Raw genomic sequence first — 15568 nt, forward strand, 5'->3', positions numbered from 1 at the left:
ATGTGGATGGATCTAGAGTCTGTCACACAGAGTGAAATAAGTCAGAAAGAGAAAAACATACAAATAGAAAAAACATACAAAGAGCAAAAAGAAACATACAAATAGAAAAATATTCAAGTATCATGTATTAATGCATACATGTAGAATCTAGAAAAGTGATATAGATGAAATTATTGCCACAGCAGGAATCGAGATGCAGACATAGAAAACTGACTTGTGGACACAGTGAGGGAATGAGAGGGTGGGATTAATTGAGAGAATAACATTGAAACATATACATTAGCACATGTAAAATAGGTAGCTAGTGGGAAGTTGCTATATAAAAAAGGGAGCTCAACCCAGTGCTCTGTGACAACTCAGAGGGATGGGATGGCATGAGGGGTGGGAAAGAGGTTCAAGAGAGAGGGGACATATATATACTTATGGCTGATTCATATTGTTGGATTGCAGAAGCCAACACAATAGTGTAAAGCAATTATCCTCCAAAATAAAGGTGAAGTAAAGATATCTTCAGATGGATAAAATGTGAGAATCTGTCACCAGAATATGTGCACTACATATAATACTAAAGGACCTTTCTTTGGAAAGAAAAAATTTCCAAGAGAAACATGGATTTGCAAGAAACAAGCAAGAGCAAAATAACACAATATGTAGGTAAATATTGATGATCAATAATTGAAAATTGGTACAAAATAATATCACTAATGTGATATTTAAAATACAGACAAAATTAAAATGTATGACAGTGATAATTCAAATGTCACAAGGGGCAGTGGATATTATTAACAAATGTTAAGAATGTAATATTACTAGGTATGTGGTAAAAGCAATGATTTGTATTAAATTGTATTGAACAAAGTGTGCATATTTTTATTTCAAAGGTATCCACTTTGAGTAGTAGAATAAACAATGAGCAAAGTAATATAGATAAAATTAAGTAATTAATATAAAAGGAGGCAGTAGGGACTTCCCTGGAGGCCCAGTGCCTAAGACTCTGTGCTCCTAATGCAGGGGGCCCCAGGTTCAGTCAATGGTCAGGGAAGTATATACCACAACACATGCTGGAACTAAGACTTTGCATGCCACAACTAAGATCTGGTGCAGACAAATAAATAAATATGTATTTTAAAAAGGAGGAAGTTAATGATAGAAAGATATAAAACAGTTTGGATACATGGAAGATTGTAGTAAGAGAATATATTAAACTTAGTGACTACTTTGGGCTTCCCTGGTAGTTCAGCTGTTAAAGAATCTGACTGCAACCCAGGAGACCTGGGTTCAATCCCTGGATTGGGAAGATACACTGGAGAAGGGAATATCTACCCACTCCAGTATTCTGGCCTGGAGAATTCCATGAACTGTATATGTCCATGGGGTCACAAACAGTGACTTTCACTTTCACATGACTATTTTAATGTGCTGTATTTTCCTGTAAAAGGCTTATTTTGGAAAATCAGATTAAAATGCAGTTGATGCTTGAACAACACTTGTTTAAACTGCAGGGGTCCATTAATATGTACAATACTACCCAATCCATGATTTATTGAAACAATGGATTCAGAACTGTGGCTACAAGGGCTGATTATGGTACTTGATACCGTGACTTTTTTAAACTACAGCAACAAATCCTCGAACCAATCCCTCACAGATATGAAAGGATGACTGAAATAATTACATGCTGTTTACAAGAGAGCCATTTTAAAGAACACAGAGAGTTTAGAAGTAAAATAATCAATAAATATATATTTTATAAAAACTAACCAAAAGAAAGTTGGTGTATGTTAAGGCTTTGTTAAATTAACTTTTGCTAATGGAGCACAAGGTAATGGAGAGCCACAGTTCAAAAACAGACAATGGGAGAAATCTAAATAAATAAGTTTATTCTTTAAAATTCTTCCAGTTCCTAGAGGAAATACATAGCAAACCTAGAGGGGCCATGTGAGATTAGGGCAGAGTATAGGTAAAGATATAGGCAAAACCTAGGGCACATGCCTTCTTTAGGGTCAGTGGGAGAAGTGCTTTGGGATGCCCAGGCTAGATCTTCATTGGTCAATTCAAACCAAAACAGTAGGGTTTTAATAATCCCTACAGAGTTCTTATGTAAGGGGTGCATAGGAAATACAGGCACTGGGATGCAAGCGAATATATTGATCATAATATTTGTGGTGGAAGCTGTATCAGGGACTTACATTTGCTTGTGACTCTGTGGGCCGAAATTAAGGCATATTCTTCCACAAGTATTTAGTGTCAATTTAAGATCATTGTAGGCCACTTAACCAAATAAAACTAATGCCAGGCAACAATACAATAGATTTAGTTCAGTTCAGCTCAGTTGCTCAGTCGCGTCCAACTTATGTGACCCCATGGACTGCAGCAGGCCAGGCTTCTCTGTCCATCACCAACTTCCAGAGCTGACTCAAACTCATATCCAATGAATCAGTGATGCCATCCTACCATCTAATCCTTTGTCATCCCCTTCTCCTGTCTTCACTCTTTACCATCATCAAGGTCTTTTCCAATGAGTCGGTTCTTTGCATCATGAGACCAAAGTATTGGAGCTTCAGCTTCAGCATCAGTCCTTCCAATAAATATCCAAGACTGATTTCCTTCACTATTAACTGGTTTGATGTCCTTGTGGTACAAGGGTCTCTTAAGAGTCTTGTCCAACACCACAGTTCAAAAGCATCAATTCTTTGGAGCTCAGGTTTCTTTATGGCCCAACTCTCTTACCCATACAAGACTACTGGGAAAACCATAGCTTAACTATATGGACGTTTGTTGGTAAAGTTTCTGCCTTTTAATATGCTGTCTAGGTTTGTCATAGCTTCCAAAGAGAATGCATCTTTTAATTCCATGGCTGCAGTTACCTTCTGCAGTGATTTTGGAGCCCAAGAAAATAGTCTCACACTGTATCTATTGTTTCCCCATCTATTTTCCATGAAGTGATGGGAGCAGATGTCATGATCTTAGTTTTTTGCATGCTGAATTTTAATCCAGATTTTTCACTCTCCTCTTTCACTTTCATCAAGAGACTCTTCAGTTTCTCTTCAATTTCTGCCATAAGGGTGGTATCATCTGCATATCTGAGGTTATTGATATTTCTCCTGGCAATCACGATTCCAGCTTATGCTTCATTCAGTCCAGCATTTTGCATCATGTTCTCTGTATATAAATTAATTAAACAAAGTGACAATATACAACCTTAACATACTCCTTTCCCAATTTGGAACCTGTCCATTGTTCCATGTCTGGTTCTAACTGTTGCTTCTTGATCTGCATACAGACTTCTCAAGAGGCAGGTAAGGTCATCTGCTATTCCCATCTCTTTAAGAATTTTTCATAGTTTGTTGTGATCCACAGAGTCAAAGGCTTTAGCGTAGTCAATGAAGCAGAAGTAGATGTTATTTCTGGGAATTATCTTGCTTTTTCTACGATCCAATGGATGTTGGCAACTTGCTCTCTGGTTCTCCTGCCTTTTCTAAATCCAGCTTGAACATATGAATATTTTCGGTTCACATACTGTTGAAGCCTAGCTTGGAGAATTTTGAGCATTACTAGCATGTGAGTTGAGTGCAATTGTGTGGTAGGTAGTGTCAACACTCTTTGGCATTTCCTTTCTTTGGGATTGGAATGAAAGTTAGCCTTTTCCAGTACTGTGGCCACTGCTAAGTTTTCCAAATTTCCTGGCATATTGAGTGCAGCACTATCACAGCATCATCTCTTAGGATTTGAAATAGCACAGCTTAATTTACATCACCTCTACTAGCTTTGTTCTTCATGATGGTTCCTAAAGCCTACTTGACTTCACACTCAAGGATGTATGGCTCTAGGTGAGTGATCATACCATCATGGTTATCTGGGTCATGAAGATCTTTTTTGTATAGTTCTTCTGTGTTTTCTGGCCACCTCTTCTTAATATCTTCTGCTACTGTTAGGTCCATACTGTTTCTGTTCTTTACTGTGCCCATCTTTGCATGAAATATTCCCTTGGTATCTCTTTCTTGAAGAGATTTCTAGTCTTTCCCATTCTATTGTTTTCCTCTATTTCTTTGCATTGATCACTGAGGAAGATTTTCTTATCTTTCCTTGCTATTCCTTGGATTTCTGCATTCGGATGGGCATATCTTTCCTTATCTCCTTTGACTTCCACTTCTCTTCTTTTCTATCTATTTGTAAGCCCTTCTCAAACAACCATTTTGCCTTTATGCATTTCTTTTCCTCAGGACTGTTTTGATCACTGCCTCCTGTACAGTGTTATGAACCTTCATCCATAGTTATTTGGACACTCTATCAGATCTAACCCCTTGAATCTATTTGTCACTTCTACTATATCATTGTAAGGGATTTTTTAGGTCATACCTGAATGGTTTAGTGGTTTTCTCTACTTTCTTCAATTTAATTCTGAGTTTTGGAATAAGGAGTTCATGATCTGAGTCACAGTCAGCTCCTGGTCTTGTTTTTGCTGACTGTATAGAGCTTCTCCATCTTTGGCTACAAATAATATAATCAATCTGGTTTGAGTATTGACAATCTGGTGATGTCCATGTGTAGAGTCATCTCTTGTGTTGTTGGGAAGTCTGTTGTGAATGGTCTAGGCTCACAACAGATTTCCCGACCTGAGGATCTGGCAAAGGGACTGAGAAGCCCCAGGGTATGACTTGGAAGCCCAGTGGGATGTGATAACAGAATTTTCACAGGACAGGGGGAACAAACTCTTGGAGGGCACAAACAAAACCTTGTGCACACCAGGACCCAGGAGAAAGGAGAAGTGACACCACAGAAGACTGAGCCAGACTTGCCTGTGAGTGTCCAGGCATCTCCAGTGGAGGCGTGGGTTGAGAGTGGCCTTCTGTTGTGTCATGGGCATTGAACGCAGAAGTCCTGGCATAGCCCTTTTGAAGGAGGTCGCTATTACTGCCATTACTCCTACCAACATTTGGTCTCAGGGCAAACTACAAGGAAGGAACACAGCCCCACCCATCAACAGAAAATTGGATTAAAGATTTACTGAGCATGGCCTTGCCCATCAGAGCAAGACCCAGCCAGTCCCTCCCATCAGGAAACTTCCATAGCCTCTTATCTTTATCCATCAGAGGGCAGACAGAATGAAAATTACAATCACAGAACACTAACCAAACTGATAGCTTGAATCACAGCCTTGTCTTACTCACTGAAACTATGAGCCATATCTTGTAGGGCCTTCCAAGATGAATGGGTCAAAATGAAGAGTTCTGACAAAATGTGGTCCACTGGAGAAGGGAATGGTAAACCACTTTAGTATTATTGCCTTGAGAACACCATAAACAGTATTAAAAGGCAAAAAGATATGACACTGAAACATTAACTCCCCAGGTCTGTAAGTACCCAGTATGCTACTGGAGAAGAGTTAAGAAATAACTCCAGAAAGAATGAAGAGGCTAAGCCAAAGCAAAACAAATGCCCAGTTGTGGATGCGACTGGTGGTGGAAGTAAAATCCAAAGTTGTAACAAACAATATTACATAGGAACCTGGAATGTTAGGTCGACAAATCAAGGTAAATTAGAAGTGGTCAAACAGGAGTAGCCAAGAGTAAACATTGACATTTTAGGAATCAGTGAACTAAAATGGATGGAAATGGGTGAATTTAATTCATATGACCATTATATCTACTACTGTGGGCAAGAATCTCTTAGAAGAAATGGAGTAGCCCTCATAGTCAACAAAATAGTCCAAAATGCAGTACTTGGCTGCAATCTCAAAAAAAGTACAGAATGATCTAGGTTACTTCCAAGGCAAACCATTCAATATCACAGCAAACCCAAGTCTATGCCCCAGCCACTAATGCCAAAGAAGTTGAAGTTGAATGGCTCTATGAAGACTTATAAGACCTTTACGAACTAACACCAAACAAACAAAAAAAGATGTCCCTTTCATTACAGGGGACAGGAATGAAAAAGTAAGAAGTCAAGAGATACCTGGAGTAACCGGAAAGTTTGGCCTTGGAGTAAAAATGAAGCAGGGCAAAGACTTTAGCCAAAAGAACAGACTGGTCATAACACCCTCTTCGAACAACACAAGAGAATGCTGTACACATGAACATCACCACACGGTCAATACCATAGATTAGCTTAGCTAAATTTGCAACAGCATAGCTATACTATATCAGAAAATTACATTTTAACACAAGAACACCTCGTCTTCTAGGAAGATATCACAATTCTAAACCTATATGCATGCAATAACTTAGCTTCATAATATAAGGCAAATGGTTGGAAATAATAGAAGTGCATGAATGCACAATGTGAATGAGAAACATTAAGTGTTCTCTCTTAATAGCTGATAGAGAAAAAAAGAGTAATGATGTAAAAAATCTTAAAGATTTAACCTTATAACCTAAAACAAGTAGACATATGTAAAATAGTGCATTCAACAATGAAAAAAATATACATTCTTTTTAAGTGCATATGGAACATTTTTCAACATTAAACATGGGCTTTGTTATAAAGGATGCTTCAAAAGTTTAAAAGACTTAAAATCACTCAGTGTATACTTTGATCTGGACTTTTCCAGTGGCTCAGCAGGAAAGAATCTGCATGCAGTGTGGGAGCCATAGAAGACACAGGTTAGATCTTTGGGTAGGGAAGATCCCCTGGAGCAGGGCACAGCAACCCACACTAATATTTTTGCCTGGGGAATCCCATGGACAGAGGATGTTGATGAGCTACAGTCCATAGAACTGCAAAGAGTCGGACATGACTGAAGCAACTTAGCATGCATGCATGCACATATTTTGATCTGCTAGAAATAAACTAGAAATTGATACAGAAAGATAAACAGAAAGTCTTCAAGCACTTAGAAATTACACAATACACATGTAAGCAAGTCAAGGAATAAATAACAATTACAAAAAAATTTAATGAATGCTAATGAATAGATGGCATTTCAAAGAGCTAAAGCAGCACTTAGATAAAAATGTAGAATCTTAAATGCAGATATCAAAATATTAGCATGCCTGGAAATCCATTATATAAACTTCCACCCAAAAGAGATAGGAAGAATACTTATCCAACGGAAGGTAGAAGGAAATAATAAAAGAACACGTATCAGTGGGAAAAAAAATCAAATAATGAAAAGTAAAAATCAAAAAAGCCAAAATAAATTATACCAAAGGTTAATAAAATTAATAAGCTCCTAGAAAATGGACAAAGGAGGAAAAAGAGGCAATATAACTAACTAGTAACAGAAATTAATGAAAAAGTTGGAATTATTAATACTAATAATCATGTAGGTATTAAAGACATAGTAAAAATGATCAATGCAAAGAAATAGAGGAAAACAAAGGAATGGGAAAGATTAGAGATCTCTTCAAGAAAATTAGAGATACCAAGGGAATATTTCATGCAAAGATTGGCTCGATAAAGGACAGAAATGGTATGGACCTAACAGAAGCAGAAGATATTAAGAAGAGATGGCAAGAATACACAGAACTGTATAAAAAAGATCTTCATGACCCAGATAATCACGATGGTGTGATCACTGATCTAGAGCCAGACATCCTGGAATGTGAAGTCAAGTGGGCCTTAGAAAGCATCACTACGAACAAAGCTAGTGGAGGTGATGGAATTCCAGTTGTGCTGTTTCAAATCCTGAAAGATGATGCTGTGAAAGTGCTGCACTCAATATGCCAGCAAATTTGGAAAACTCAGCAGTGGCCACAGGACGGGAAAAGGTCAGTTTTCATTCCAATCCCAAAGAAAGGCAATGCCAAAGAATGCTCAAACTACCACACAATTGTACTCATCTCACACGGTAGTAAAGTAATGCTCAAAATTCTCCAAGCCAGGCTTCAGCAATATGTAAACCATGAACTTCTAGATGCTCAAGCTGGTTTTAGAAAAGGCAGAGGAACCAGAAATCAAATTGCCAACCTCTGCTGGATCATGGAAAAAGCAAGAGAGTTCCAGAAAAACATCTACTTCTGCTTTATTGACTATGCCAAAGCCTTTGACTGTGTGGATCACATAAACTGTTGAAAATTCTGAAAGAGATGGGACTACCAGACCACCTACCTGCCTCTTGAGAAACCTATCTCCAGGTCATGAAGCAACAGTTAAAATTGGACGTGGAACAACAGACTGGTTCCAAATAGGAAAAAGAGTTTGTCAAGGCTGTATATTGTCACCCTGCTTATCATGAGAAACACTGGGCTGGAAGAATCACAAGCTTGAATCAAGATTGCCAGGAGAAATATCAATAACCTCAGATATGCAGATGACATCACCCTTATGGCAGAATGTGAAGAGGAACTAAAAAGCCTCTTGATGAACGTGAAAGAGCAGAGTGAAAAAGTTGGCTTTAAGCTCAACATTCAGAAAACGAAGATCATGACATCTGGTCCCATCACTTCATAGGAAATAGATGGGGAAACAGTGTCAGACTTTGTTTATGGGGTTCCAAAATCACTGCAGATGATGACTGCAGCCATGAAATTAAAAGACGCTTACTCCTTGGAAGGAAATTTATGACCAACCTAGATAGCATATTGAAAACCAGAGACGTTACTTTGCCAACAATGGTCCGTCTAGTCAAGGCTATGTTTTTTCCAGTGGTCATATATGGATGTGAGAGTTGGACTCTGAAGAAAGCTGAGCACCAAAGAATTGATGCTTTTGAACTGTGGTGTTGGAGAAGACTCTTGAGAGTCCCTTGGACTGCAAGGAGATCCAACCAGTCCATTCTGAAGGAGATCAGTTCCAGGTGTTCTTTGGAAGGAATGATGCTAAAGCTGAAACTCCAGTACTTTGGCCACCTCATGCAAAGAGTTGACTCATTGGAAAAAATTCTGATGCTGGGAGGGATTGGGGGCAGGAGAAGAAGGGGACAACAGAGGATGAGATGGCTGGATGGCATCACCGACGTGAGGGACATGAGTTTGAGTGAACTCTGGGAGATCTTGATGGATATGGAGGCCTGGCGTGCTGTGATTCATGGGGTCGCAGAGAATTGGACATGACTGAGCGACTGAATTGGACTGTGCTGAACTGAAAGTTGACATTATAAATACAGCAGGCAAATACATTTGAAAAATAACAGATAGGCTCATTAGAAAAATAAACTTTAAAATCAATCAAAAAAGAAATAGAAAATGTTAATTCCATATCCATTGTAAACATAATATATTATTTAAAAACTTCTGTAAACAAAAAATAAGTTAATCAAAGATTTCAGTTTGTTCACCTTTAAGTTCTTCCAAATATTTAAGAAAAAATAGCCATAGAAATAAAAATAACATATAAAATAACTTATAAAAAGAACAATAAATCACAAAAAGCAGAATTTATTTCTTAACATTTAAATGTCATTCAACATAATGTACCTTGTTAACAAGATAAAGATTAAAACATATAGTCAATTCAACAGGTGCAGAAAATAAAAGTGCAACTATTTCAAAGGTTGGAAATTTGAAAAAAAAAAATCATATGACTTCATAGGAAGCACGTAAGCCTAGCCAAAAAAAAAAAAAAAAAAGTCTATCACATAAAAGGGATAGAAGCACAAGGAATATCAGGGGCCCAAGAGATTTCCAGTAGCAGCTCATTGTGGTCTTTTCTTAGTCATATAGGATGTTCCATTTCGAGATTATAAACCACCAAGAGATATGTGAGGAATCTTTATGTCAAGAGAACTTGAACAAATGTTTCAAACAGAATATTTTATAGCCAATGGTCAAAGAGCCAACAGAGTGTGTGACTAGCTAAACTAGGTTTAAATTATAAAGCTGTACTTTCCCAAACAATGTAAACAAGCTGTTCCTGGTTACCACTAGGGATGTTTCAAACTTTAAATAAAATATTGTGCATTTATAGCTAGCCCATATGAGACCTATTTTGGTCCAGAGACAATAAACGCCAGGCTTCCAGGGATTAATACTTCTATTCAACATTGTATGTGAAGCCCTAGTAATGACATAAGGGTACAAAGATGGAAGAAGGGGAAATTAGAATAAAAAATATTAAAATATAATTTCCTGAAGAAATCACAACTTAAACAGAGAATAAATTGTTCTATTAAAAAATCATGTGGATTAATAAGTAAATTTAGAAGATCACTAGATATAAGATGAATGTTAAAAAGTGAATTATGCTACTGCTGCTGCTGCTGCTAAGTTGCTTCAGTCGTGTCCGACTCTGTGCGACCCCATAGACAGCAGCCCACCAGGCTCCCCCGTTCCTGGGATTCTCCATGAAAGAATACTGGAGTGGGTTGCCATTTCCTTCTCCAATGCATGAAAGTGAAAAGTGAAAGTGAAGTCGCTCAGTCGTGTCCAACTCTTAGAGACCCCATGGACTACAACCTACCAAGCTCCTCCATCCATGTGACTTTCCAGGCAAGAGTACTGGAGTTGGGTGCCACTGCCTTCTCCAGAATTATGCTACTAAACACCATCAGAAATAAATTAAAATCTATGATTTATAACAGCAAATCTCATCAGATATCTATAAATGAAGGCATAAAACATATGCCAGTCTCTTATTCAAAACATCAAAAGTACTGAGGGAAATTTAAAGATAAATAAATAGACATATGCTCACGGATGTAGTATGTTGATTCTCCCAAAATTGATCAGTAGATTTAATGAAATTCCAATTAAATTCCCACAAGGTTACTTATGAAAATCAAAGAGAGGATCCTAAATCCATATAAAAATGATAAAGGCCAAGATTAAGCAATGCAATCTTGAAATAATAACAAAAAAAGGATGACTTACACTAAACGATATCAAATTTTCTTATAAAGCTCTAAGAAACTACAGATTTTTTCAAAAATAGAGTTTAGTTTTGGAAGCCCTCAGTTCAGGTCAGTTCAGTCACTCAGTCGTGTCCGACTCTTTGCGACCCCATGAACTGCAGCATGCCAGGCCTCCTTGTCCATCACCAACTCCCGGAGTCCACTCACACTCACAACCATCAGTGATGCCATTCAGCCATCTCATCCTCTGTCGTCCCCTTCTCCTCCTGCCCCCAATCCCTCCCAGCATCAAGAGTCTTTTCCAAAGAGTCAACTCTTCGCATGAGGTGGCCAAAGTACTGGAGTTTCAGCTTTAGCATCATTCCTTCCAAAGAAATCCCAGGGCTGATCTCCTTTAGAATGGACCGTTTGAATCTCCTTGCAGTCCAAGGGACTCTCAAGAGTCTTCTTCAACACCACAGTTCAAAAGCATCAATTCTTTGGTGCTCAGGTTTCTTCACAGTCGAACTCTCACACCCATACATGACTACTGGAAAAACCATAGCCTTGACTAGACGGACCTTTGTTGGCAAAGTAATGTCTCTGCTTTTCAATATGCTATCTAGGTTGCTCATAACTTTCCTTCCAAGGAGTAAGCGTCTTTTATTTTCATGGCTTCAGTCACCATCTGCAGTGATTTTGGAGCCCTCCAAAATAAAGTCTGACACTGTTTCCACTGTTTCCCCATCTATTTCCCATGAAGTGATGGGACCAGATGCCATGATCTTCGTTTTCTGAATGTTGAGCTTTAAGCCAACTTTTTCACTCTTCACTTTCACTTTGATCAAGGGGCTTTTTAGTTCCTCTTCACTTTCTGCCATAAGGGTGGTATCATCTGCATATCTGACATTATTAATATTTCTCCTGGCAATCTTGATTCAAGCTTATGCTTCTTCCAACCCAGTTTTTCTCATGATGTACTCTGTATATAATTTAAATAAGCAGGGTGACAATATACAGTCTTAACATACTCCTTTTCCTATTTGGAACCAGTCTGTTGTTCCATTTCCAATTCTAACTTTTGCTTCCTGACCTGTTAGGTTTATGCTTAAATCAAGCAGAATGTTTATAGAGTATCCTTGACATCTTCCCTCTCACACACAGACACAGTCGTCTTCACCAACATCCTGCATCCCACTAGCACATTGTTACAGCCAATACACCTACATTGACATGTCATTATCACCCAAAATCCACAGTTTACACCTTAGTTCAGCCTTGGTGTTTTACACTCTATGGGTTTTGACAGCTGCATGCCTACATAGTTTCATTCAGTATAGTCTCACTACACTAAAAATCATCTGTGCTCCACTTACTCATCCTTCCCTTCCCCAACCCCCTGCCAATCACTCATATTTTATTGTCTCCATACTTTTATCTTTTTCAGAATGCCATAGTTGGAATCATAGAGCATATAGCCTTTTCAGACTGGCTTTTTCACTTAGCAATAAACATTTGCTTCTTCCATGTCTTTTCACGGTTGATAGATCATTTATTTTTAGTGCTGAATAATGTTCTGCTCTCTGAATGTACCACAATTTATCCACTTGTTTATCCAGAACATCTTAGTTGCTTCTAGATTTTGACAATTGTGAACAAAACTGCCATAAACATATATTTACAGGTTTTGTGTGGTTATAAGTTTTCAATTCATTTGGGTGCATACGAAGAACTGTGATTGCTGGACTGTGTGGTAAGAGTATGTTTAGTTTTGTAAGAAATCGCCAAACTGTCTTCCAAAGTGTCTTTACCATTTTGCATTCCCACCAACAACGAATGAGGGTTCCTTGCCAGCATTTCGATTTGTCAGTGTTTTGGTTTTATATTATTTTAATATATATTTAGAGGTATCTCAATGTTCTTTTTTTTAAGAATTTTTTTAATTGATTTTTTGACTGTACCATGCATCTGATGTGACACTAGTTCCCCAAACAAGGATTGAACCCAGGCCCTCAGCAGTAAGAGAATGAAGTCCTAAGCCCTGGACTGCCAGGGAATTCGCTCAATGTTGTTTTAGTTTGCAATTCCCTGATGACATTTGATGTTCTTCATATTTTCATATGCTGAATATTTCCTTTGGTGAGGTATCTGTTCAGATACTTTGCCTTCTTTTTTAGTCAGGTTGTATCTTTTTTATTGTGGGCTTTAAGTGATATTTGTATTATTTTGAATGACAGTTGTTTATCCAATATGTCTTTTGTAAATACATTCTCCAAGCCTTTGGCTTGTCTTCTCATCCTGTTGACAATATCTTACACAGAACAGAAATTTTCATTTTAATAGAGTCCAACTTTTAAATTTTTTTCTTTTATGAATTCTGTCTTTTGTGTCATATCTAAAAGTTATTGCCAAACCTAAGTGGTTTTCAAGCAGGAAGATCTAGCTACTGATACAAGGTAAGAATTCTCATCTCGCAGAAAAAGGCAAACAGAATAAAATGCTTACCATTTGTAGGAGGAGCCCACTTACCTTGGTCTATGGATTTGGATTTGCCAAAGCAGATTCAATATGCAAAGTGCTCCTGGAACAACACTTTAATCAAAGAAAGGAGAAAAGATTCAACAAGATAAGCGTTTGTCATGTGCACTGGGTCCCTGTGGTCAGTGGTTCTCTCCTGATAGTTGATGCAGGGCTATGGATTGATGAAACCACTTGTCATGTAGGCAAAGATTCCATTCCTTCCCCATGGGGGGAAGATGTATTAATGAGGCTGGCCAGGGACTATATAATGCACACATATAAGCAGTACAAAGAAGTTCACTGCATACCTAACACAGGGAATGATTTCTCCTAATAAACAAGAAGCAGCCAAACTCTCTATTAAGAGGGAATGTCCGAGGCCCAGAATACTAAATGGGCAAACCTAGGGAGGGCAAAAATAGACAAATGGAACAGGATAGAGTTCAAAAATCATCTCACATATAGATTCACTTGATTTATAGCAAATATAACAGTGCAGTGCCTGAAGAAAGGGTGTTCTTTTTAATAAAAGAAGACTCAATCGATTGGAAAAAAAGAATTTCAACCTCTACTTCATACCATGTACAAACATCAATTCTTAATGGATTGTTTAAATGTAAAAGGTATAATAATAAAGTGCTTATATGAAATAATAAAATTTATTCATGAACTGGAAGCTGACAAAGGCATTTAATAGGATAAAAAGTAGTAACTATAAATGGGAAAAAGGTGAATTGTACTACATTAAGTTAAGATCTTCTCTTTTATCTAAATTAGTATTAAGAAAATGAAAAGCCAAACGTAGACTGGAAGAATATAATTGCAATCCATATATTTGACAAAGGACCCATATCCATTATATATGAAGAACAATAATTCAATAATAAAATGATGGATACTCAATCAAAAATAAATACATAAAACCCACAATACTCAAATGGGGATTAAAAAAAAAGTTACTGTAAGACCACTATTCAACTGTATTAGTCTTTATAGAGTTAAAGCATAGAATATTACACTCATTAGAATTTCTGAGATGTAAAGAAAAGACAATATGAAGTCTTGATACTGATTCATATCAACTAAAATTATCACAGATGTTATTGGAGTATATATTTGTATACTCAGTTTGGAAAGCTGTTAGTATCTACTAAATTGAATGAATATTCTATGACCTTTCAATTCTACTCCTAGGTATCTACCCAATAAATTTATATATTAAGCCAAAGATATTTACAGTAATACTCACAGTAGCACTATTCTAATAACTTAAAACTAGATTTAACCCAAAATTTTATTAACAATGAGATAAGAAAAGTAGATTGTAGTTTCTTAATCAAATGAAATTCAACACATTAACATTAAATAATGGTCTACAACTACACAAAATGATGAAGGACCACATAAGTTTAATGTTGGATAAAGAGATTATTTATTTCAGTGTGTGTGAATCATATCAAGTTCAAAAATAGGCAAAATTAATATATGCAGAGAGATTTCAGTATACTTGTTACCCTGTCAAGGCAGAAGACTAAGAAGGATAAGACAAAGTACTCATGTTACTAATGTTTCATTTTTGGTCTAGGTGGTGGTTACACAGAAGATTTTACATTTTGAAAATTCAACAAGCTAATACACTTATGTTTTGTTCACTTTTATAAGTGTATATTATATTGGGTTGTACAAAATTTCATTTGATTTTTCTGTAAGATGTCATGTAAAAATCTGAAAGAACTTTTTGGACAACCCAATACTTCTATTTAAAATTAGCAACAAAGGGGAAAAAATTAATATACAATAGATGCTAAAATAAAAAGCATAATTTTCCAAGTCCAATTTTCAAACTTTGAATTTCTTTTTATGAATAGTTAAACATGCATTTCAATTGAATGCTGATTATAATTAGCATTGTTAGTAATTCTGAACATTCACAATGTTCATACTATCTTTTTAAAAATGACTTCCATATTATCTTTTGGACATCAGGATAGTCTGATATTTTAATGTCATATGTTAAATTATAATGCATTATCCTGATATCAAGCCCACATTATGAATAGGTAATTGTGTATATTGATGAAAATCTAAATACATGTATGTATATATATATTATATTGAAGGCAACCAGATATTAAGTGCTAGACTATTTAAGCAAAACTTATCTACTAAGCTATTTGAAAGATGTAGCTGTAAACTATTCCATTAAGTTGAAAAATAGCATTTCATTGTAATTTCAAGTGCTGTAGTAATACCAAGTTTTATTGCTAACTTCATACCAAAGGTCTACAGGTTTCAACTATATCAGTAGACAGCCGAGTTACATTGTATAATTTCCTGAAA

This window comes from Bos javanicus, chromosome X (genome assembly GCF_032452875.1).
Source record: "Bos javanicus breed banteng chromosome X, ARS-OSU_banteng_1.0, whole genome shotgun sequence".
Lineage (NCBI taxonomy): Eukaryota > Metazoa > Chordata > Mammalia > Artiodactyla > Bovidae > Bos > Bos javanicus.